General features: G+C 35.0%; 1 protein-coding gene across 1 annotated transcript in view; it reads left to right on the top strand.

Moving 5' to 3' along the window:
* Nucleotides 1–25,000, top strand: part of LRRC4C (leucine rich repeat containing 4C) — a 1,395,890-nt gene that overhangs the window by 809,988 nt on the left and 560,902 nt on the right. The window contains exon 4 of the mRNA XM_051967660.1: nucleotides 21,651–21,773. The gene's annotated coding sequence lies outside the window, so the exon portion shown is untranslated. The remainder of the gene's footprint in view (nucleotides 1–21,650; nucleotides 21,774–25,000) is intronic.

Raw genomic sequence — 25,000 nt, 5'->3', positions numbered from 1 at the left:
AAATCAACAACTATAATGATTTGGCTCTTTTCAACAGCAAGATGATTCAAGGCAATTCCAATTGACTTGTGATGGAAAGTGCCATCTGCATTCAGAGAGAGAAATATGGAAACTGAATGTAGATCAAAACAGTATTTTATCTCTTGTTATTTTGTTGTTGCTTTGCTTTTTTTTTTCTTTCTCGTGTTTTGTTTTTCCATTATTGATCTGATTTTTGTTGCACAGCATGACATATATGGAAATATTAAGAAGAAGTGCATATATTTAACTTATATCAGATTGCTTGCTATCTTGAAGAAGGAGCAGAAAGGGAGGAAAAATTTGGAACATAAGGTTTTGCAAAGGTGAATGCTGAAAACTACCTTCGCATGCATATATTGGAAAAATACTATAATATAACCAACTTTAAATCCAGAATTAGTTGGAGCCACTATTTAATAGCAGACCCCCATCTACATAGAACCTGGATCTTTTTCTTTGGTTACAATATCAAATTCAGTTTCCTGAAATGATAATTCATATGATCTTCTCCCACTCTGGACTGTTGCACAATTCATTCAGAAGATGGATATACTTGTTTGGTTTTTATGTTTAAATGTTGTCCTAGCATAAATGTTGTTATTTAATTGTTTTAGTTATGTTTGACTCTTCTTGACCCCATCTGGGTTTTTCTTGGCAAAGATACCAGAGGGATTTGCCACTTCAATCTCTGCTTCATTTTTATAGATGAGGAAAATGAGGTCAAACAGGGTTAAGTAACTTGCTCAGTGTCACTAAGTTAGTATGTGTCTGAGGCTGGATTTGAACTCAGGAAGATGAATTTTCCATGCTCCAGGCACAGTGCTACTATGTACTCTGCCACCTAGCTACTATATATACACAGATGTAGCACCAATCAAAAATAACAAAAGTAGAAAACAAAGAAAACAAAACAAAATTGAGTAGCATAAGACTGTGAATAGAGTGAAGTTTTGACAAAAACTTGCAGAAAATTTGGAAAACTTTTTCCAGTTCTTCAAATTATATGAAATATGTGCATTTCAGTATTTCATATTTTATATATTACCCAGTGAAATTTTCATAAATGCAAAATAACTTCATAGTCTGGTTTTTCATTTATTAATGTTGCTTTTGTGGAAAGCAGAAACATATTCTATTACTCAAATTCAGAATGACGAATCATTCCCTCAACTTGTAGAGCCAAGAATCTGGAAACTCCCACAGTGTCTTGTCTCTACAGCATTTAACTAAGTTCCTATTTAATCACAAACTTTTCTTGTTATCATGGAAAAAGTTAAAACCTTGAATTTATGTTCAAACTGTTGCATGAGTACAAAATTGGCTTTATAGCTTTTTATGAAAAAAAAGGGAAAGTTTCCATTGGTGATATACATGAGTCAACCATATGATATATTTTGTAAAAATCCAACTCAATGAATTTTGTCTGTAATAGTTGAATAGAATATATTGATGGATTAATAATTAATAGGAGTGTGCTACATTTTTTTCCTTGACAAACTGGAGTTTCCAGTGAATGAAAACAAAATGGAGAAGGCTTTTAAATTGATGTCATATGAAGACTGGTTAAAGAAGCTGAAGAAATTTACCCTGTAATGGGAAACATTCAAATAGGAAATGCTACTTGTCTTTAAGCTTTTGAATGGCTGTGAAATAAAGGGATTAAATTTGTAGTATTTGACTCTGAAGGACAAAACTAGGAACAAAAGGTAGAAATTATAAAAATGTGGATTTCATTATATCAAGAAAACTTCCTGAAAATTAAGGTAATCCCTAAACAAACAAATAAACAAACAAACAAAAAAAGATTCTTCTGGAGGCAGTGGCTTTTCATGTTCCCCCACTGAAGGTTTTCAAGTAAAAACCTAGATAATTCTTTCATACACACACACACACACACACACACACACACACGTGTGTGTGTTAAAGAAAAAAAATTTTTTCACATGAACACAGCAATTTCTTAGGCACATGATAGGCACTTGATAAATTCCTTTGATCAAGATATTGACTGATTTTGAGGAAATTGCTCCCAAGATCCAACTACAATGAAATTCAATGAGTTTGTGAGTATCTGGCATATATTAGACCTCTCAAATGGGCTAAGATGACAGGAAAAAATAAAAATCAATGTTGAAGGAAAATCTTTGGAACATTAACACATTTTTGGTGGAGTTTTGAAATGATCCAACCATTCAGGAGAACAATTTGGAATTATGTCCAAAAAGCTATAAAACTGTGAATACCCTTTGATTCAACAGTATCATTACTGGCTTGATATCCCAAAGATATCATAAAAGAGGAAAAAGGACTCATGCAAAAATGTTTATAGCAGCTCTTTTTGAAGTGACAAGGAACTGGAAATGGATGCTCATCAATTAGAGAATGGCTGAATAATAGTATGTGAAAGTAATGGAATATTATTCTGTAAGAAATGATGAGCAGGCTGATTTCAGAACCTACATGTACTGATGCTAAATGAAGTGAGCAGAACCAGAAGAACATTGTACATACAAACAAGACGATGTGATGATCAACTGTGATGGACTTGGCTCTTCTCAACAATGTAGTTATTCAAGGCAATTCCAAAATACTCAGAATAGAAAATGCCAAATGCATCCAGACAGAGAATTAGGAAGACTGAATGTGTATCGTAGCGCATTTTCACTTTTTTGTTCATTTGTTTTATTTCTCATGCCCTTCCCCCTTTGGTCTGATTTTTTTCTTGCATGTGATAAATATAGAAGTACATTTTAAAGGATTGGACATATTTAACTTATATCAGATTGCTTGCTGTTTTGGGGAGGGGGTAGGCAAAAAAGGGAAGAAGAAAAACTTAGAATACAAAGTTTTGCAGCAATGAATGTAGAAAGCTATCTTTACTTGTATTTGGAAAAAATAAGATATATGAACAAAAGGGGCAAGGATTAGCCATATCAAGAGTAGAATCTTTAATTTAATTGATTGAATTGAACTATATGGTGTATAAATATATTGCACACTATTAAATAACAAGTGGATTTTATTGCCTTCACTCTTGTCATACTAGCCAAGTTCTCTATAAATACTGGAAAGAGGAAGACAGCATGTCAGAAAATTGAACACTGTACACAATAGATCAGAATAGGAAGATCATTAGAATATGAAACCTAAAAGGTCAGGAATGGGGGAAGGGGAAAGATAGGATATAGCAAATGAAATGCAAAAGTTGGAAGGATTCATAAGCTCTTTCAGAGCCAGGAAAAAGATGTATTCAGTCAATAGAGATTGGTATTGAGATGTGGAATTGTATAAATGGCACAGTTACAAATGATATCCTCTTGTCATTGTGCCAAATGACACCAGCTAATCAGAAACAGAAATGTGAGGAGCAGTAGTTGAAGTGATGAGTTGGCAACAAAGTGGTGGTAGGGTATTGATAGATGCTTAATGGAAATACAGCTGAGGATGCTATTTATTGTAAAATCTGTGAGCACAGAAGGTTGAAAAGTCACTTTTTGCTCCAAAGCCTGCTACATTCATGCAATCAAAAGAGCAGAACAGGCTTGAGATGAACTAGTCTAGATGTGGGGAAGGAAAAGGGTACAGAAGAGGAAGAAGAAAAAAAAATCGGCATGGATTAAACTGTGGCTATATGTTAGGCAAATACTATGTATCCTGCTGGTTTATAATCTAGGGAAAGTAGACCTTGAGGGATTGATTGTTTCTGAGAACTCAGACTACAAATGACTGGCCTCCAGACATTTAATTCAGTTTCCTTAAAAGGATGTAATTGAAGTATCTTCTGAAATGACTTAGGCCTGGTATGATCTTGGCACTTCCCGCCACTTTCATGGGCAGTCCTGAGGATTGCACATTTGCTGGTTCTGGGAAGAATGGGAAGAAGGAGATCAGAAATCAATTATATTGAGCTTTGGAGAAAAAAATGGAGTCAAGCAATATTAGAATCTGCAGGTACTTTAGAACACAGAACTCAAAATGACATGAATGTCTGGAAATGTAGAACACAATATCCTCCGATCACCAGGGAAGACAAATTGACAGAGATGGAAAAGAATTTAGAGTGTAATCATGGAATGTTAGTTAGAATGAGCCTTAGAATATGGAACATAGAATGTTTAAATTGAAGAGAACAAACAAACATTTGACTAGAAATTTTGTATGGTCTCTTCAATACAAAATTTCTAGTCAAATGTTAGTTTTAAAAATGAGGAAATTTTAGATATAGCAGACAAATGGATTTATCTAACACCAAGTAGATGGCAAACCCATGAATAGCACCCAAATCTTTTATTTCTCTATCACACACTTTTTCCATGACTAAATACTCTTATGAACACAGAACTCATAAGTTATGTGGTAGATGTACTTTTTTTTTCCAAAATAAAAGTCATTCTTGTGATGGAGAGTGTCATCTGCATCCAAAAAGAGGACTATGGGAACTGAATGTGGATCACAACATAGTATTTTCACCTTTTTTGTCATCATTTGCTTGATTTATTTTTCTTTCTCCTTTTTTTTTTCTTTTACAATATTATTTTTCTTCTGTTATATGACAAATATGGAAATATGTATAGAAGAATTACACCTGTTTAACATCTATTGGATTATTTGCTGTTGGGGGGATAAGGAAGGCAGAAAAATTTGGAACACAAGATTTTGCAAGGGTGAATGTTGAAAACTTCTTGCATGTATTTTGAAAATAAAACGCTATTGTAGAAAAACAAAAACAAACAAACAAAAAAATGAGTGACTATGACCTTACACTAGAGTCAGAGGCTTGTCTTTCAAACCAATGAAGAAAAAAATGAATCAAGCTGATGACCTTTTTTTTGAATACTTTATTCCCTACTGGACCAACTCAAAGGTTCCTCTTCCTTTGTACATTCAAAGCTTGATTTGATTTGTTATCTATTCATCCATATTTGCATTTTTGATGACCAGTCACAATAGTCCTTTGGCATTGTAACAAAAATGTATTAGAAGCCAAAAGTAGGGAGGGTAACTTCTAGTTTTTATTCCATGGGGTTATTATTTTTTTTCATACAAATAAGATAAAAAGGTAACGTATAGAAGCTGACTCTGGCAACTTTCACTTCTTTCTCCACCTCATATGTATTTTTTTAACCATAAGAATGTACTGGACAATTTAAAGTTATTAAAGCCACACCCCATCCTTGTTTCTCTGGTACTGTTAGGTATTCATATTAATTCTAAACCTATCAATTCTTTGGCCACTCAGAGTAGGATACAGAGTTAGAAACAAAGTTTCAGAGGAAAAAAGGAAAAAAAAAAACATATCATCAAATTGTTTTTATATTTTCTTTTCAGTGTCCAAATTTGTTTTTATAGGGATAAATATATGTATGTGTATATACACATATGCATATATACACATATACATATATACACAGACAGAGAAAGAGAAAATGAGTATGTGTGTGTGTGTGTGTGTGTGTGTGTGTGTGTGTGTGTGTGTGTGTGTAAAAGAGATGTCAAGCTTTTACTGCAGAGGAGAGAAGAGCCAATGTTAAGTCATTAACAAAGTACAATTTTCTGTTTTAGAAAAATTAGTCTCCAGTGCCATGACCTAACATAAATTGAGTTTCAGATGTGATTTATTTCACCAAAAGATTATACTTAAGGGATCCTTTGAACATATTTTTATCATGGACTTGACAGATTACTAAGATGAAAAGGAATTTAGAAATAGTGTTGTAATAGTCAGTCAACTAGCATTTATTAAGTGTTTATGATGTGCTAGGCACTAAACTAAGCTCTGGAAGTATAGGAACAAGCTAAACAATAAAAAAGAAGGTCCTATTCCTCAGAGGATTGGCTTTCTAATAGAGGAAAACGATGAAAACTGAAAGGTATATGGAGGAAAGAGAAAGAACTAAGTTACCCAGTAGATTGAGAAGTTTTAGTAAAAAATGAGAAGATAGCCGACCTGAATGCTTTTCTTATTATGGAAGTTCGGGGAAAAGCCATCCAATCAGAGAAAGGGATTTGAGGGATAGGCATTTCCAAGTTATCAATTCTGCCACCACCACCACAAACCTTCCCCCCTTCCCCCCGCAAAAAACAACAACAACAACAAAAAACATATTTTATAGAAGCACTATGATACAATGGATAAATGAATGTTAAACTTGGAAACAAGAAGACCTAAGTTTTTATGCTTATCAGGTATTCTATGACAAGAGGCAAGGTAATTCAAACCTCAGTTACCTTAACTGTAAAAATTGAAATAATCTTCTGGGCTCACTTGCTTAATACTTCCTGGCTGTGTGACACTGGCCAAGTCACTTAACCCTAATTGCCTCAGCATATATATATATATATATATATGTATATATATGTGTGTGTATATATGTATATATATATACATATGTACATATATACATATATATATATATAATTAAATATATATTAAATTAAAAATTAAAATAATTATACCTGGTAATACTTGTCTCACAGAATAAAGAACTTGGAAAGCATGAAATTGCTAAATACATGCCAATATTTATTATGGAAGAAGACTCAGTTCCAGAAATGTCAAATGGTTTGCCCAAAAATCATAGATTATGGATGAAAACCTAAACAGGAATCTATAAATTATATAGCTAAAACAAATCATCCTCCAGAGGAGAAAACTGAAGCCCAGTAAGATGAAGTAAACTAACCAAGATCACACAAGTTGAAGTGGAGTTGGAGGTCAACATTTCTGGATCCAAATCCAATGTTCTTTCCACCCTGCCACTATACCAGTCACCATCACAGCACAACTCATCCAGTTCTCCTCACTTTCTTTTTTTTTTTTTTTTTTTTTTTTTTTTATAATAAATTTTATTTTATTTAATAATAACTTCGCATTGACAGAATCCATGCCAGGATAATTTCTACACGACATTATCCCTTGCAATCACTTATGTTTCGTTTTTTCCCCTCCCTCCCTCCTCCCCCCCCCCAGGATGGCAAGCAGTCCTATATATGCTAAACATGTTGCAGTATATCCTAGATACAATACATATTTGCAGAACCAAACAGTTCTCTTGTTGCACAGGGAGAATTGGATTCAGAAGGTAAAAATAACTCGGGAAGAAAATCAAAATTGCAAATAGTTCACATTCATTTCCCAGTATTCCTTCTTTGGGTGTAGCTGTTTCTGTCCATCATTTCTCCAATGAAACTCAGTTAAGTCTCTTTGTCAGAGAAATCCACTTCCATCAGAATACATCCTCATACAATATCGTTGTCGAAGTGTATAATGATCTCCTGGTTCTGCTCATCTCACTTAGCATCAGTCCATGTAGGTCTCTCCAAGCCTCTCTGTATTCATCCTGCTGGTCATTCCTTACAGAGCAATAATATTCCATAACGTTCATATACCACAATTTACCCAGCCATTCTCCAATTGATGGGCATCCATTCATTTTCCAGTTTCTAGCCACTACAAACAGGGCTGCTACAAACATTTTGGCACATACAGGTCCCCTTCCCTTTTTTAGTATCTCTTTGGGGTATAAGCCCAATAGAAACACTGTTGGATCAAAGGGTATGCACAGTTTGATAACTTTTTGGGCATAATTCCAGATCGCTCTCCAGAATGGCTGGATTCGTTCACAACTCCACCAACAATGCATCAATGTCCCCGTTTTCCCGCATCCCCTCCAACATTCATCATTGTTTTTTCCTGTCATCTTAGCCAATCTGACAGGAGTGTAGTGATATCTCAGAGTTGTCTTAATTTGCATTTCTCTGATCAATAGTGATTTGGAACACTCTTTCATGTGAGTGGTAATAGTTTCAATTTCTTCATCTGAAAATTGTCTGTTCATATCCTTTGACCATTTATCAATTGGAGAATGGCTTGATTTTTTATAAATTTGAGTCAGTTCTCTATATATTTTGGAAATGAGGCCTTTATCAGAACCTTTAATTGTAAAGATGTTTTCCCAGTTAGTTACTTCCCTACTAATCTTGTTTGCATTCGTTCTGTTTGTACAAAGGCTTTTTAATTTGATATAATCAAAATTTTCTATTTTGTGATTGGTAATGGTCTCTAGTTCATCTTTGGTCACAAATTTCTTTCTCCTCCACAAGTCTGAGAGATAAACTATCCTATGTTCTTCTAATTTATTTATAATCTCGTTCTTTATGCCTAGGTCATGGACCCATTTTGATCTTATCTTGGTATGTGGTGTTAAGTGTGGGTCCTTGCCTAATTTCTGCCATACTAATTTCCAGTTATCCCAGCAGTTTTTATCAAATAATGAAATCTTATCCCAAAATTTAGAATCTTTGGGTTTGTCAAACACTAGATTGCTATAGTTGACTATTCTGTCTTGTGAACCTAACCTTTTCCACTGATCAACTAATCTATTTCTAAGCCAATACCAGATGGTTTTGGTGACTGCTGCTTTATAATATAATTTTAGATCAGGTACAGCTAGACCACCTTCATTTGATTTTTTTTTCATTAATTCCCTTGAGATTCTCGACTTTTTATTGTTCCATATGAATTTTGTTGTTATTTTTTCTAAATCATTAAAATATTTTCTTGGAAGTCTGATTGGTATAGCACTAAATAAATAGATTAGTTTAGGGAGTATTGTCATCTTTATTATATTTGCTCGGCCTATCCAAGAGCACTTAATATTTTTCCAATTATTTAAGTCTGACTTTATTTGTGTGAAAACTTTTTTGTAATTTTGCTCATATAATTCCTGACTTTCCTTTGGTAGGTAGATTCCCAAATATTTTATGCTATCAACAGTTATTTTGAATGGAATTTCTCTTTGTATCTCTTGCTCTTGGATTTTGTTGGTGGTGTATAAGAATGCTGAGGATTTATGGGGATTTATTTTGTATCCTGCTACTTTGCTAAAATTATGAATTATTTCTAATAGCTTTTTAGTAGAATCTCTGGGGTTTTCTAGGTATACCATCATATCATCTGCAAAGAGTGATAGTTTGGTTTCCTCATTGCCTACTCTAATTCCTTTAATCTCTTTCTCGACTCTTATTGCAGAGGCCAGTGTTTCTAATACAATATTGAATAATAATGGTGATAGTGGGCAACCTTGCTTCACTCCAGATCTTACCGGGAAAGGTTCCAGTTTTTCCCCATTGCATATGATGCTTACTGAAGGTTTAAAATATATGCTCCTAACTATTTTAAGGAAAAGTCCTTTTATTCCTATGCTCTCAAGTGTTTTTATTAGGAATGGCTGTTGGATTTTATCAAATGCTTTTTCTGCATCTATTGAAATGATCATGTGGTTTTTGTTTGGTTGGTTGTTGATATAGTCAATTATGTTAATAGTTTTCCTAATATTGAACCAGCCCTGCATTCCTGGTATAAATCCTACTTGGTCATAGTGTATTATCCTGGGGATGATTTTCTGTAATCTTTTTGCTAATATTTTATTTAAGATTTTAGCATCAATATTCATTAGGGAGATTGGTCTATAATTTTCTTTCTCTGTTTTCAGCCTACCTGGTTTAGGTATCAGTACCATATCTGTGTCATAAAAGGAGTTTGGTAGGACTCCTTCAATCCCTACTTCTTCAAATAGTTTATTTAGCATTGGAGTTAATTGATCTTTAAATGTTTGATAGAATTCAGATGTAAATCCATCTGGTCCTGGGGTTTTTTTCTTAGGGAGTTGATTGATAGTTTGTTCTATTTCTTTTTCTGAGATAGGAGTGTTTAGGATATTTACTTCTTCCTCTGTTAGTTTAGGTAAGCTATATTTTTGGAGGTATTCTTCTATTTCATTTAAGTTGTCGAATTTATTGGCGTAAAGTTGGGCAAAGTAACTCCTAATTATTGCTCTAATTTCCTCTTCGTTAGTGGTGAGTTCTCCCTTTTCATTTTTAAGACTAACAATTTGATTTTCCTCTTTCCTTTTTTTAATCAGATTTACTAAGGGTTTGTCTATTTTGTTGGTTTTTTCATAGAACCAACTCTTAGTTTTATTAATCAATTCAATAGTTTTTTTACTTTCAATTTTATTGATCTCTCCTTTTATTTTTTGAATTTCAAGTTTAGTGTTTGATTGGGGGTTTTTAATTTGTTCCTTTTCTAGCATTTTTAGTTGCAAGCCCAATTCATTGACCTTCTCTTTCTCTATTTTATACAAATAGGCCTCTAGAGATATGAGATTTCCCCTTATTACCGCTTTGGCTGCATCCCATACATTTTGGTATGATGTCTCATTATTATCATTTTCTTGGATGAAGTTATTAATTATGTCTATAATTTGCTGTTTCACCCAATCATTCTTTAGTATGAGATTATTTAGTTTCCAATTATTTTTTGGTCTACTTTCCTGTGGCTTTTTATTGAATGTAATTTTCAATGCATCATGGTCTGAAAAGGATGCATTCACTATTTCTGCCTTACTGCATTTGAGTTTGAGGTTTTTATGTCCTAATATATGATCAATTTTTGTATAAGTTCCATGAACTGCTGAAAAGAAGGTATACTCCTTTCTGTCCCCATTACATTTTCTCCAGAGATCTATCATATCTAATTTTTCTAGTATTCTATTTATCTCTTTGACTTCTTTCTTATTTATTTTGTGGTTTGATTTATCTAATTCTGAGAGTGCAAGGTTGAGATCTCCCACTATTATAGTTTTACTGTCTATTTCTTCTTGCAGCTCTCTTAATTTCTCTTTTAGGAATTTAGATGCTACACTACTTGGTGCATATATATTTAATATAGATACTTCTTCATTATTCATTCTACCCTTTAGCAAGATATAGTGCCCTTCCTTATCTCTTTTGATTAGATCAATTTTTGCTTTAGCTTGATCTGAGATCAGGATGGCTACCCCTGCTTTTTTGGCTTCACCTGAAGCATAGTAGATTTTGCTCCAACCTTTTACCTTTAACCTGCATGTATCACCCCGCTTCAGGTGTGTTTCCTGTATACAACATATTGTAGGATTCTGGCTTTTAATCCATTCTGCTAACCGCTTCCTCTTTATAGAGGAGTTTACCCCGTTCACATTTATGGTTAAAATGACCAATTCTGTATTACTTGCCATCTTGTTGACCCCGGTTTATGCTTTTCTCCCTTCTTACTCCCTTACCCCCTCCCTTACCCCCCTTCCCAGTATTAAGCTTGTGAGCTCCCCTTGCTTCTCACAGCCCTCCCTTTTTCAGTATCCCTCCCCTCCCCTTAGAGTTCCCCCCCCCCAACTTACCCCTTTCCCTCCCAGTTCCCGTATTCCCTTCCACTTAGCTTTTTCCTTCCTTTTTCACTTTTCCCTTCTCACTTTTCAATGAGGTGGGAGAAGTTTCACCATAGATTGAATATGTCTAAAATTCTTCTCTTACTGCCAATTCTGAAAGCAGTAAAATACTCACTATTTTCATTCCTCTCCATTCTTTCTCTCAGATATACTAGGTTTTCTTTGCCTCTTCATGAAATGTAGTACCCCCACTTTCCCTTTTTTCTAGTACAATGTCCTTTCCTCAACTAGTTTCTAGAACAAGGTATACATGTATTTTTTATACATCTTTACAGCCGAAATATAGTTCCCAAGATTAATCTTTACCTTTTTAGATTTCTCTTGAGTTCTGTGCTTGTAGATCAATTTTTTGTTAAGTTCTGGCTTTTTCATCAGAAATAGATGAAATTCGCTTATTTCGTTGAATGACCATCTTCTTCCCTGGAAAAAAATGCTCAATCTCGCTGGGTAAGTTATTTTTGGTTGCATACCAAGTTCCTTAGCCTTTCGGAATATCATATTCCAGGCCCTTCGATCCTTTAATGTGGATGCTGCCAGATCCTGGGTGATCCTTATTGTGGCTCCTTGATACTTGAATTGGGTTTTTCTAGCCGCTTGCAGTATTTTTTCCTTTGCCTGAGGGTTCTGGCATTTGGCCACTATATTCCTTGGTGTTTTGATTTTAGGATCCCTTTCAGTAGGGGATCGATGAATTCTTTCAATGTCTATTTTACCTTCTGTTTCTATGACTTCTGGGCAGTTCTCTTTGATAATTTCCTGGAAGATAGTGTTCAGGCTTTTTTTTTCATCATACTTTTCTGGAAGTCCGATGATTCTCAGGTTGTCTCTCCTGGATCTGTTTTCCAGGTCTGTTGTCTTCCCCAGAAGGTATTTCACATCCTTTTCCATTGTTTGATTTTTTTGGATTTGCTTGACTGATTCTTCTTGTCTCCTCGAGTCATTCAATTCCAATTGTTCGACCCTGATTTTCAGTGAGGTATTTTCTTCACTCACTTTTTTAAGATCTTTTTCTAATTGTCCAATTGAGTTCTTTTGTTCTGTGGAATTTTTTTTTTATTTCGCCAATTTTGTTTTTTAGAGAGCTGTTTTCTGTTTCCAGTTCACTAATCCTATTTTTCAAGGATTTGGTTTCTTTATCCACTCTCTCTTTAACTGACTTCTCCAGGCTCTTTTGCCAAGCCTCCCTCTCCTTTTGCAGAGCCTCCCTCTCCTTTTCCCATTTTTCTTCTAGCTCCCTTGTGAGAGCCTTTTTAATTTCCTCCATGAGATTCATCTGTGCTGAGGGATATAAGGTCTCCTCCTTCGGGGATTCACCTGGGGACTGTTTGTTTTTAGTCTCCTCAGGGTTTGGAGTCTGCTCTTTATCTGTATAAAAGCTGTCCAGGGTTAAATTCTTTTTCAGTTTCTTGCTCATTCTGTCTATTTATCAAAGACAAACTATCAAAGAAACAGAAGGAAAAAAAACCCCTTGAATGGAGGCTGCTTTCTTTGGGGGAGGGGCAGGGTATTCGTGAGGCACAGGTCCTACTGTGCTATGGCGCCTGCGCACTGAGATCCGAGCGCTCTGAGATCCGAGCGGGCTAAGACACTGTGGGGGAGGGGTGGCCAGGTCCCTAGAAACTCCAGCTGTTTGGGATTGTATTCTTCACCCCCGGTGTTTTTAGCTTCTCTGCTGGGCTGCTGACTTGCTCCTATAGCAAAGCTCTCACCGCAGAGACGGCTGCGGTCCTACCCCCTCTCCGCTCCACCCGGTTCTGAGCTGCTATCTGTGCTCTGGTTGCCGCTGCTGCTACCCGCAGACTGCTTCCAAATACCGTCCCCGCCCTCGCGCAAAAACAGACCTTTCTTGACGAGTCTCAAGGATGGTTTCTCTTGGTAAGTAATTGTATGGTTTTTTTTTCAGTCGAGCATTAATTCAGAGGCATGAAATGAAATGAATAGTGAGAGAAAAACACGGAGATTACACAGAAGTGTATTTCCTCTCCGCCATCTTGGCCGGAAGTCGAGTTCTCCTCACTTTCAAACAAGTATTCATTTCATAATACTATTCATTCACTCATTCAGCATAAGATTATTGGGATAAAACTTAGGACTGAAAAATAGTCCTTTGAGTCAGAAAACCTGGGTATGAATCTCAGTCCCCACATTTAACAGATACAGAGCCATAGCCCAGTTGTTTAACGTTCCTTAGACTCAGTTTCTTCATCTACCAACTTCATCTGTAAAGCTTTTGTGGAGCATGGATTTTGTAAACTTTTGATTGCTATAAAAATGTGATCTGTTATTATTTTGAAGAAACTATTATGAAAAAAGATGCCCGAAATAGTCACAAAATTTGATGTTTAGAAGGAATGTCATATCATTGTTGTTCTTCCCATAACTGAGAAGGATCCCTGACACAACAAACCTGATAAATTGGCAACTAAACTTTGCTTGAAGATCTCCAAGGAGGGAGAAACCCAGCACATCAAGAAGTATACCATTTCACTTTTGGACAGTTCTAACATATTTTTTTTTCAATTTGGCTTTTTAAAGAATAGTATTTTATTTTCCCAGAAACATGCAAAGATAGCGTTCAACATTTACTGTAATGACCGCGTATTTAAAATCAGCTGGAGTCAGGAATTCAGGTTAAGGGAAAAATCTTCAATCTTTATTGAAGTGAAGAGGTGAAAAAAGATTGCAATAGCAATATGGGCAGCTGCAACTGGAAGCCGTCGCAATCGCAATCCCAAAATGCCCCCCCCAAATCTCCTTCCCCTTCCTTTTCCACTCCCCTGCCTCCACCCACCAAAATCATCATTTCCTATACAACACATCAGTACCTGCACAAAGAGTGGGTGGGGGCCATTCTTTCTCCAAGCTTATATATTAATAGACTATGGTCCAATTACTATTTAGCCTCATGTGCTTGGGACCTCAGTACATCAACTCAAGCAATCGCAATCCCAAAATGCCCCCCCCAAATCTCCTTCCCCTTCCTTTTCCACTCCCCTGCCTCCACCCACCAAAATCATCATTTCCTATACAACACATCAGTACCTGCACAAAGAGTGGGTGGGGGCCATTCTTTCTCCAAGCTTATATATTAATAGACTATGGTCCAATTACTATTTAGCCTCATGTGCTTGGGACCTCAGTACATCAACTCAAGCCTCAGCCCATTACAATTTACCTTTGCAAAATCTTATGTTACAATTTTTCTTCCTCCCTCCCCCATCTTGCCCCTTCCCAAGGCAACAAACAATCTAAACAGGTTAAATATGTGCATTCCTTTTAAACATATTTCTCTATTTGCTATTCTGTGCAAGAAAAGTCAGATCTAAAGAAAGAGGAAAACAAACTAACAAACAACAAAAAAGGTGAAAATTCTATGCTCTGATCCACATTCAGTTTCCAGAGTTATATTTCTGGATGTGGAAGAGTCTTTCTATCTCAAATCTTTTGGAATTGCCTTGAATCACTGAATTTTGAAAAGAATCACAGTTGATCATCACATAATCTTTTTTTTTTTGACAGCTCTAATATATATATATAAAATAACTTTCCTCTCTTGTTTCTTCATCAAGTCTAAATATCCCTTTTGTTTCTCCTGATTCTGCTCTCTTGGGTCAAAATGAAATAGAATTAGCTCTTCCACAAATCTGAATAAAGCCAATATGCCCATGTCCCCTGTGAGTAATCCTTTCTCTGTGTTAAATATTCCTGTCTAGTGATTCATTCTAGTGATGGTCATAAGGTATGGATTATAGACTCTTCACCATCTTTCCTTCTTCCTTTTACAGGACTTCCAGATTATCAATATTCTTTTTTAAAACCATGGGCCCCCAGGATTGAGAAAAGGACATAATACAAGGTTTCCCTGCAGAAGGAAAACCCTGATTTTTTTGTGAATTTGAGGAAAGAGAAATAGAATTTAAGCATGGGCATAAAATAAGGGAATATGTAAGTATGTCTGGATAGCTAGGAGCAAAAGTTAGAGTTCTATGCCTTGAATTAGAAAAACTCATGTTACTGAGTTCAAATCTGGCTTCAAACACATACTAGCTTTGTGACTCTGGATGAGTCACATAATCCTGTTTTCCTCAATTTTCTCATCTATAAAATAAGTACCAAATTACTCCAATATCTGCCAAGAAAACCCTAAATGATGTCACAAAGGATTAGATATGACTAAACAACAATGTCTGTGTGTGTGTGTGTGTGTGTGTGTGTGTGTGTGTGTCCTTGTGGGTGTTGCATGATGGATGGGGGAGATAAATACTTATTACATACTTTCAAACTATGCTCAAAGGTTATCATGAGACTTTGCTGTCTTATTTCAGCAGCCTAGAAAGAGAGAGATTTGATTGTAACCTAACTAATATTCTGACTTCTCATACTGGCATTGTTTTATAAGCTGTCGAAAGTTTCACACAAAAATAAAAATAAAACAGCTATTTGAATCTTTATTTGACTTGAAGATCTATGAGAAAATATAATAGAAGAACAAAATGGAAGCAAGTCATATGTTTCCATCAGTTCTCATTATAAGGTCAATATGGTAATTTATTACTTCAATATTAAGTTATCTGTATTATAGCTATTTATCACACTTCTCATTGAAGGCAATCACATCTGATCTTGATCTTTTAAATTTTTATAACAATTGGGTCCTTGATTATGTATGTTTGTCAGAAGCCCCATTGAGATATGGAATGCTAGATGACACAAATGCAATAAAGATCTGAGATTCATTTTAGATTCAGTAAAACAATATTGGAAGATGAAATATGTCCTTCTGTTCATTCCTGGCAGTTTGATTCTCATCACTTGCCATTACGTTTGTTATATGTTAGAACATAAGTCTCAAATATTGGTTGCTTTTTTTAAGCATTATTTTCTCTGTTCTGGTTTTCAATTTAAATGTCCCAAACCTTGTGGAAGAAAATATATGTGGAGACAATCACAGTAAATGGAGCAAATAGGCAAATGCAAATCCTGATGGCCAGGTTTGAAAAGGGTTATAATTGGCGGTATAATTTGTATATTAAAAATTTAAGTGATACAACCAAAATTTGTAGCACTGGAGATAAGACAATTAGGCATTAAGTCAAGGAGCTTCTATTTCAGTTTGTAGAGACTGATTCCAGTTGGTTGGCAGAGTCATATGGATGAAGAGAAAAAAAATTAAGTTGTTAGAATTCAGTCTCTTTGCCATTAGTGATTCATTTACTCACTCTTTGGATAAGTACCTCCAGTGTATAGTACAATGCCTGGAACATAGTAGGTAATTTTTTTATTTTTTTCATAATTATAACTTTTTATTGACAGAAGTAGGTATTTTATTAATGATAATTGATTAGCAATAGGGAAATGAGAATTTATTATGTGATTATCATAAACCAGGCATGTTGCTTATTAGAAACCATTAGCCAAGGATAAAATGTTAAAGTGGAATGCTTTACTTCAAGGAGAAAGATACCCAAGAAGGAACAACAAAACTAAAATCAAAACCTTTTTTTATGTGGAAGTGGCATTTGCCACTGGGCTCATTGTCTTTATGTATAATGATTATTTTAGTTTGGTCTGGGAGAGTTCCTCATATTTTCAGGTTTGGTTATAGTTGTATGAACAGATGTTGTGGGATGTGGCTATTATTGTGTATCTGTGAAAAAGCTTAAGATGGCTAGGAATCCCATCTGATAGAGTCAGTCATCAGTACATATCACCATCATCACTCATGTTTGTGTAGTGTTTTACATTTTAGAGGCTATTTCTAAAACTTCATTTAAAACTTTTTTGTTTGTTCCCACACCAACCCTGCTACCCTGTATTTTCAATATAGTGACACTGCTGTTCCTCCCACAAGATATTTCTTCTCCAAGCTCCATTCACTTTCACTGCTAGTCCCATATCCATAAATCTTTTTTTCCCTCATCATTTCTATTTTCTAGCTTCCCTGTTTTCCCAGGAAAAATCCCAAACTCTACAAGAAAACTTTCCTGATCTGTTCATTCCTTTTCTATGTCCATTACCCTCAATTTGTCCTGTCTGTATCTTGTTTCTTTGAAGTTGGTTGCATGTTGGCTCCCCAGCTAGATTATTACCTATTTGAGAATAATAACTGTTTTAACCTTCTTTTGTATCTTTAGAGAATAGCAGAGTGGCACATAGTAGGCACTTAATAAATGCTTATTGGTGGTGAAGGTGGTAGTGATGAAGATGATGATGATGACAACTATCATCAACATCTAACTTCTCAGTATTCCAGAGAACTCTTTAAAACTATTAGTTCCATGAACTAATTAATGAATACAGATCTACATGGCAGACAGAATTTCTGTTATTGACATATATGTTCATATATAAAGTAGCATCATTAGTGCTATCTCTAAACATGCCCTCCAAAATCTCATTTATTTGAAATGAACCTTACTAGATTTCAACATATATGTACTGCTAACCTGAGCATTTCACCTTTAAAATGGAAGGATATACTTTGTAAGCCTCAAAGGATAATAAAAATGTAAATTACTATTGTTTTTATCATATTCTCTGTATGTAAGTGAGAAGTAACATGCTAATGTATACAAATAGACTTCTAACAATATGTATGAATATAGAGATCTATCTAAAAAATATGAGGAAAATTTGTGATTAATTAAAGTGATCATTCTTTTTGAGTGTGTTGTAATCAAAGCAACTTTAAATATTTCCTGCAATCATCCTCTCTTGGCTCAACACCCTCTCTCTGGGAATATTTTTACCCCAATTGGCAGAAGGGTGACAGATTGTGTGGCCTTGTTATATATAGATTATAGTCTAAACAAAGGGATCAACAGCTCATCCAAGTACCTTTGACTCTAGAGGAAAATAACACTTTAAGGTAGAAACCTGCTGTATATGGTGGACATCTGCATAATGACCCAAATTAGCATAGCTTTACTTAGAATGGAATGTTGATTCCACAGAAAAGAGCAGAAGGTTATAAATTACAGAGGTGGATATGGGAAGGGAGTCTCCGGGGAACAAAAAGCCCTAGAACATCAACTCAATGTCATAGCCTTTTGGAAAGGGGGAAAGAGAGTTTGTTTCAGACATGATTACCCATGAATCTCTGCTTATACCATGTCACAGAATAACTGTGCTTTGAAATCTTAGTTGTTCTTGGATATAGATGCTCAAATAAAGGACAGTTGATGACAAATAGGAATAGTCATATCAATTTCTATTATGCTTACAAATCAAATGGGGAAGATGATTATTATTGTCATGATCTCTTTTACTCTTTTTCTCGAATTTTTGTGGGCAAGGAATTGCCTTGTCCATCTTTTTTATCCCTCAAAAATATGTTGTAGACATTCAGAAAATAGTGGATGATCAAGAAGAGAGAGAATGGAACTTCGCACTTACGTTAAGAAAGAAGATGATTTGCATTTCCCTTGTGAATAAGCCATACTGGCTTGGGCCCAAAATAATATCTAGAAAGTTAAAATAAAGAAACATCATTTATTTCATATGTCTGTAGCTTAGTTTATACTCTTTGTATTTGTATTTTGATTTTATCCTTTGCAAGAACATCTGAGTGTCCTGCAGGTCTACTGTTGAAGTAGAGACAGTAGGAATTCACTTCTGAAAGAAGTAATGGGAAACTGATTGGTTTAGCCCAGATAAACCAGTGGAAATGAGAGAAAGAAATGGAGAGAGAGGGAGGGGGAGGGAGACAGGGAAAGAGGGAAGAAGAGGAAAGAAGAGGGAAAGGGAGAATGAATTTACAATGGTCATTAGAAACAAGAAAGTTCAAGAAAGTGACATCAAGACTCACAAGTGGATTGGACTTAAGTGAGGCAGGATTGTTCAGACAACAGGCTTATTCTCTCCTTCAGTGCTATTTGGGTCCAGAGGCAAGATATAGATGAAGATGATTGGAGATGGCCCAGCTGCAGTAAGAGATCTTGGCCTTTTTAAGCTAAAGTCTTTCTCAGATCTCCATTTGTCTGAGGCATTCCCATTCAATGGTTAAGACTAGGTAAGATATGAAGCAAAGAATGGTTCTTTTACCTAGTTTTTAAAAAAATCAATCTGGAGGGCAATGTCTTCTGGATTTCTGATCAAACACAAGAAATTGCTATTTATACACTGAGCTATCAGAGCCCAAAGGATGATATAGTGAAGCTTGGGCTACAACCTACTGTTGACCTATCAGTGAGAGCCAGAGTGATTTGAATTTAAAACTGATCCTTAAAGAGAAATCCATAAACCTCAAATTGTAATTACAAGGTTTCAGAGAATAAAATTTCTTTTGGGCAAAGCACCTGCAGGTAAGGGTTATGATTCCTTATATGGACACAGAGAGAGGCTGAAAGGAAAAGAGGGAGGGAGGAAGGAAGGAAGGAAGGAAGGAAGGAAGGAAGGAAGGAAGGAAGGGAGGGAGGAAGGGAGGAAGAGAGGGAAGGAGGGAAGGAGGGAGGAAGGGAGGAAGAGAGGGAAGGAGGGAGGAAGGGAGGGAGGGAGGAAAGAAGGAAGGAAGGAAGGAAGAAGGAAGGAAGGAAGGAAAGAAGGAAGGAAGGAAGGAAGGAGGAAGGAAGGAAGGAAGAAGGAAGGAAGGAAGGAAAGAAGGAAGGAAGGAAGGAAAGAAGAAAGGAAGGAAGGAAGGAAGGAAGGAGAGAGAAAGGGAGAGAGGGAAGGAGAAAGGGAGAGAGGGAAGGAGGGAAGGAGGGAGAAGCTTCATTGCATAATTTGAACTGACCAGTTGATTCTCCAGTGAGGCAACTACTACTACTCATAGGATGTTGTGTTCTTTGTTCTCAAAGAGGATCATGACATCAAAAAAGTGTTAATCATTTGACTTGCAAGTGATAATTGAAGTGTGGCTGTGGAAAGTCACCAACCTTATTCTGCTCTTGAGCCATGTGGCTCTAATGGCAATATATGGATCAGGATTACTAGAAACTACCCCAGACGCAGGGAGAGTCCTTGGTGTGTTTTATTTTATTGTTTTTTAATGATAGAGTTTTTTTTTTCAAAATAAATGAAAAAATAGTTTTCTACATTCATATTTGCAAAACTTTGTGTTCTGCATTTTTCTCCCTCCCTTCCTCTCACTCTCTCCACTAGATTAGTAATCTAATGTATGTTAAACATGTACGATTGTTCTATACTTATTTCCACATTTATCATGCTGCACAATTCTTGGTGTATTTTAAAGCTAAGTTCTTTCTTAGGTCTCAGTTAGTCTAAGGTATGCCCATTCAGTGATAAACTTAAGGTAAGAAATGAAACATAGAAGGACAAATGGTTAGTTGTTTACTGTCTATGAATTAATTTTTTAAGCTAAGAGTCCATATGTTCTGGACTCATTTGGTAATTTGGTAAAGCCTATGAATGTCATTTTTTTTGGTTAAGTTGTTGTTTTGTATTGTTTTTGTTACATTTTGAGCTCTGAGTTATCTTCCCCTCCCTCTTAATCTCACATTAGAGAAGACCAAAATTTTATTTCTTTATATATAAAGCTATAGAAAGATAGATTGATTTAAAATCATAAAATACATAATTTCACATCTCTTCTTTAGTCCTTTGTAGTTGATTTGAATCATCATATTACTCAGAATAGCTTGGTCATTCATAGTTACTCTTTGAATAATATTCTCATTACTGTATACAATATTTTCTTGTTTCTGCTTGCTCAATTCATTCTGGATTATTTCATGAAAGTCTTTCCCTGTTTTTTTTTTCCCCTAAAATGAATTTGTGTAAGATCTGACACCATAGTAGTACGCTAACACAAAATGCCACAACTTAGTCAGCCATTCCCCAATTGATGGACATTTTCTCACTTTCTACTTCTTTGCCATCATAAAGAGAGTTGCTATAAATATTTTAGAACATATAGATTTTTTTCTCTTTTTCTCTGATCACTTTGAGAAAAAGACTTAAGGTATTGCTGGGGCAAAAAGTATATAGTTTTATAACTCATTGAACATCATTCTAAATTTTTCTCCAAAATGGTTGGATCGGTTCACAGTTCTACCAATAGGATATTAATGTCTCATTTTCTACATCTCCTCCAATATTTGTCGTTTTTCTCTTCTATCATGCTAGCAAATCTGCTAGGTATGAGATCATACCTCCAAGTTTTTTTTTTTTAATTTGCACTTCTCTAATCAATAATGACTTTTTTCCAAAAACAGCCTATCATTTGATATCATTTGATTCATTAAAATTTTAATATATACAAAAATTTAATATATACAACAAAATATATAGGACTGTACAGTCAACAATTATAATGAAATGCAATTCTCAAACTATATTTTGTTTTAAAATTGTAGACTTCAGGTCAAGAATCCTTGCTAAGTGTTCATCTGAATCTTTCCTTTGTAGGGTTTATTGGCAGAGCAGAGAAGCCCTATGGGATTTAATAATATGGAAACATCCTGAACTTACAGGAGAAACACAGGAAAATAGCTGTGTACAGAACACCTCCCTATGGATGATTTACTTCAGGTAAGGGAAAAGTGTCATTTACTTACAATTATTCAAAGATGTGTTGATGACTAGGTGCTTCATTAGATCTCTGTAATTATGATATTCATTGTTCTATGCTAACAGTTCTTTCCACATCCTGAATGCATACTTGCACAGGTTGCTTATAGCTTAATATCTCACCTCCTCATCTCTTAAATTTTGGCTTCATTGCCTTGCAAAGGAAAGGTGAGAAAAAAGAGAAAAATGCCATCTCATGAAAGTTTTAATAAATGTGATTTATGTAGAAGGGTGGGAGTCAAACTGTTCCTTAAGCAGATGTTTGATGGCCCAGAAGTTGAAAGAGTGGCAGATTGGACTGCCCAGGATTTCTTAGCATGAAAAGGTGCATGGAGTTATCTCCTCAGCTTCTGAAACCAAAATACCAGTTGGGTTATTAATATAGAACAAAGTATTTAGGAAAAATAGCTGGCTCCCTCCCCCTATTCTCTTTTGAAAATCTGGCACCATTGGACAGCTGAATGTGATGACAAGAGAAAGATGTCTCCTGTTGAAGTGCCAGGGGATCCGGGCTAATCAGAATGAATTACCAGGGGAGAAATTTAATTCCAATAAAGCTACAGGGGATATCTATGAGCCCGGAACTCTGGCTGTGCCATACTCTCTGGCATGTGTACTCTACTACCAAACTAAGGCAAGTGAGCTTCTGTTTCTTTAGGACATACTCAAGCCTCTGAAATGGAAATGATAAGTTCTGTTTCACTGGGTTGGCTGCTTCTTATGTTTAGACCAAATGTCCAGGAGACTATTGTCAATAGCATCTTTCATTTCTTGTTTTTAACTTTCATTAATGTTTTCTGTTTCTTATACCTTCCTATTTCCTAGTTTATTTTCTAGTTCCTTTCAAACTTTTATTTGTAACAAAAGAAACAACTAAGCAAAACTTACCAATAAGTCAATGACTTCTGACAATGTGTACTATATTCTCTCCCTTAGAAGAATGGCATTTTAAATTCTCTTTTCTATAGAATCAATATCATTTCTTCTAGTTAATCCAAACTTGAATACCTTACACTCATATTCTATTTCTCCTTTGATGTTTTTGGAGGTACTTTAAAATAGTCTGGAACACCACTTGTTGGGGATGTTATACTGGGAAAGACCCTTTGGTATATGGCTTAGAATATCTTATATACATATATATGGACATATGTGTATATATACATATCTGTGTTGTGAAATATTCATATACTGTTTCAAATAATATAATTTATGTTCTTAAAAGTCAAGGATTACTTGTTTTTCTAAGCTTTTGGATTCTTGGTGCTTATCACAAAGCTTGGCAAATAGTAGGTGTTTAATAAATGTTTGTTGATAGACTGATATTATTAGAATATAAATATAAAAATATTAGAACATAAAGAATAAAAAAAGTTTGTCGATAGACTGATATAATTAGAATATAAAGAAATATATATATATTAAAATGGAGAATATAAAGAACAAATAGGTATTTTGAGTACACAAATTTATTTTTTTATTCCAAATATGACAATATTTATATTGGATGGTAACCTCGAAGAAGTCACTTCTTTCTGTATGTCAGCTTAATTAAATATAAAATAAGAGGGTTTTATATTGGTTGTTTTATAAGTTTACTTCCAGATCACTTTCTTATATAAATAGGTGGCATAATATAGTAGAAAGAACACTAAACTTGGAGCCCAAAGACTGGTTTTCTAACTCTGCCCTATCTGTAATTAGCTTTTTACCTGAATAAATTACTTCCCTCTTGAAATCAGTTTATTTATTTAAAAAAGGACAGATTTTATTGTCCTAGTTATAAAATTGTTAGGATATTTGTGCATTTGAAATTGAAAATATACTATATTGAGTTACTTTGATATCTAAAAAGAATAAATTGAAATACAGCAATTTACAAAGCCTTTAACTTACAACGACCTTGAGAGTTTTATTGCCATTTTACAAATGAGGAAACAGAGGCTTAGAGATTTGCCCATGTGTCCATGGCTCCTTATGTATCAAGGATAGAATTTGAACCAGATCGGAATATATCATGGAGTAGTTCCCTCCCTCCTTCTCATTTTCTAGATCCTAATGCTCATGGATACTAATAAAATAATTCTCTGAAACCAAATGATATTCTGAATACTCAGAGTACACAACTTCTTATCCTCCTTCATCCAAAGTAAACATCCCTTTATCCATGAATGAACGGGAACTTGGCAAGAAAGAGAACATCAGAGCCTTTGACTTCCAAAGCACTTCAGTCTTGTACTAAGGGATGCCAGAGCTTATGGATATGAGCAAGGAGATAAGGAATTATACTTAAAAGGTAATTGTTAGAAGTAGAAATTAACAGTGTTTAATACCAGAGGAGAAGCCTGCTGAAAAACTGAAGGGAGCCCTGTTTGTCAGAGACAAATGAAAGAAAAGAGTCTCACAAACTATATTATAAGCTCTTGGAGGCACAAACTTTGGCTTTCTGTTTTTGGTGAGACATCAGACCAACCAAAAGGCTCTTTGAATAATTAATATTCAAAAGAGCAAGAAAGTAAGTTACTGCTAATATGTCCTTAGGTTTCATGAAAGCTTGACCAACCTTAGCAAAATCTCCTAGGAACAAAGCCTTTAAAACAAGTAGAAACTAGAGAATTTCAAGTGTGGGAGAATTTGCTTTCCCAGTAGAAACAGGAAATCATATTTACAAAAATGAATTACAATAGAGTTGGAATAAAAAGAAAAGGACATGGGTTATATATACTCTGACCCACAAGTTTGCCTGAGAGCACAAATCCAAAGACAGAGATATATACTGCTCATAAAGTGATAGACCATTAGAGGTGAAAGGATTCATCATATTATGGATGGGGTGGTACAAGACATCTCACAAGACATTTTATTTAATCCATGAATTCTGCAGATGGCAAAACTAAACCCCAGAGATGTTCATGACTAGTTCATTGTTGCAGATTTAGATAGCAGAAGTATATAATCCCAGATCTTTTGATTCAAAATGTTATGCTCATAATGTTAAATTATGGAAAATAACACATTCCAAACATACTGAATATTGGAATCTCATGCTATCCTTCTATAGATATCATCTTATCTTTATGATTGCAATTATTTGAAAGCCTTTATCCTATGATACAATTTTTAAAAATCATCTTTATGTTGTTGTTTTTACATCACATCTTTAAAAGTTTCGAGGATAGGATTAGACA

This window comes from Antechinus flavipes, chromosome 6 (assembly GCF_016432865.1).
Source record: "Antechinus flavipes isolate AdamAnt ecotype Samford, QLD, Australia chromosome 6, AdamAnt_v2, whole genome shotgun sequence".
NCBI lineage: Eukaryota > Metazoa > Chordata > Mammalia > Dasyuromorphia > Dasyuridae > Antechinus > Antechinus flavipes.
The sequence above is the reverse complement of the archived record's forward strand: the minus strand, read 5'-3'. Positions and strand labels throughout refer to the sequence as shown.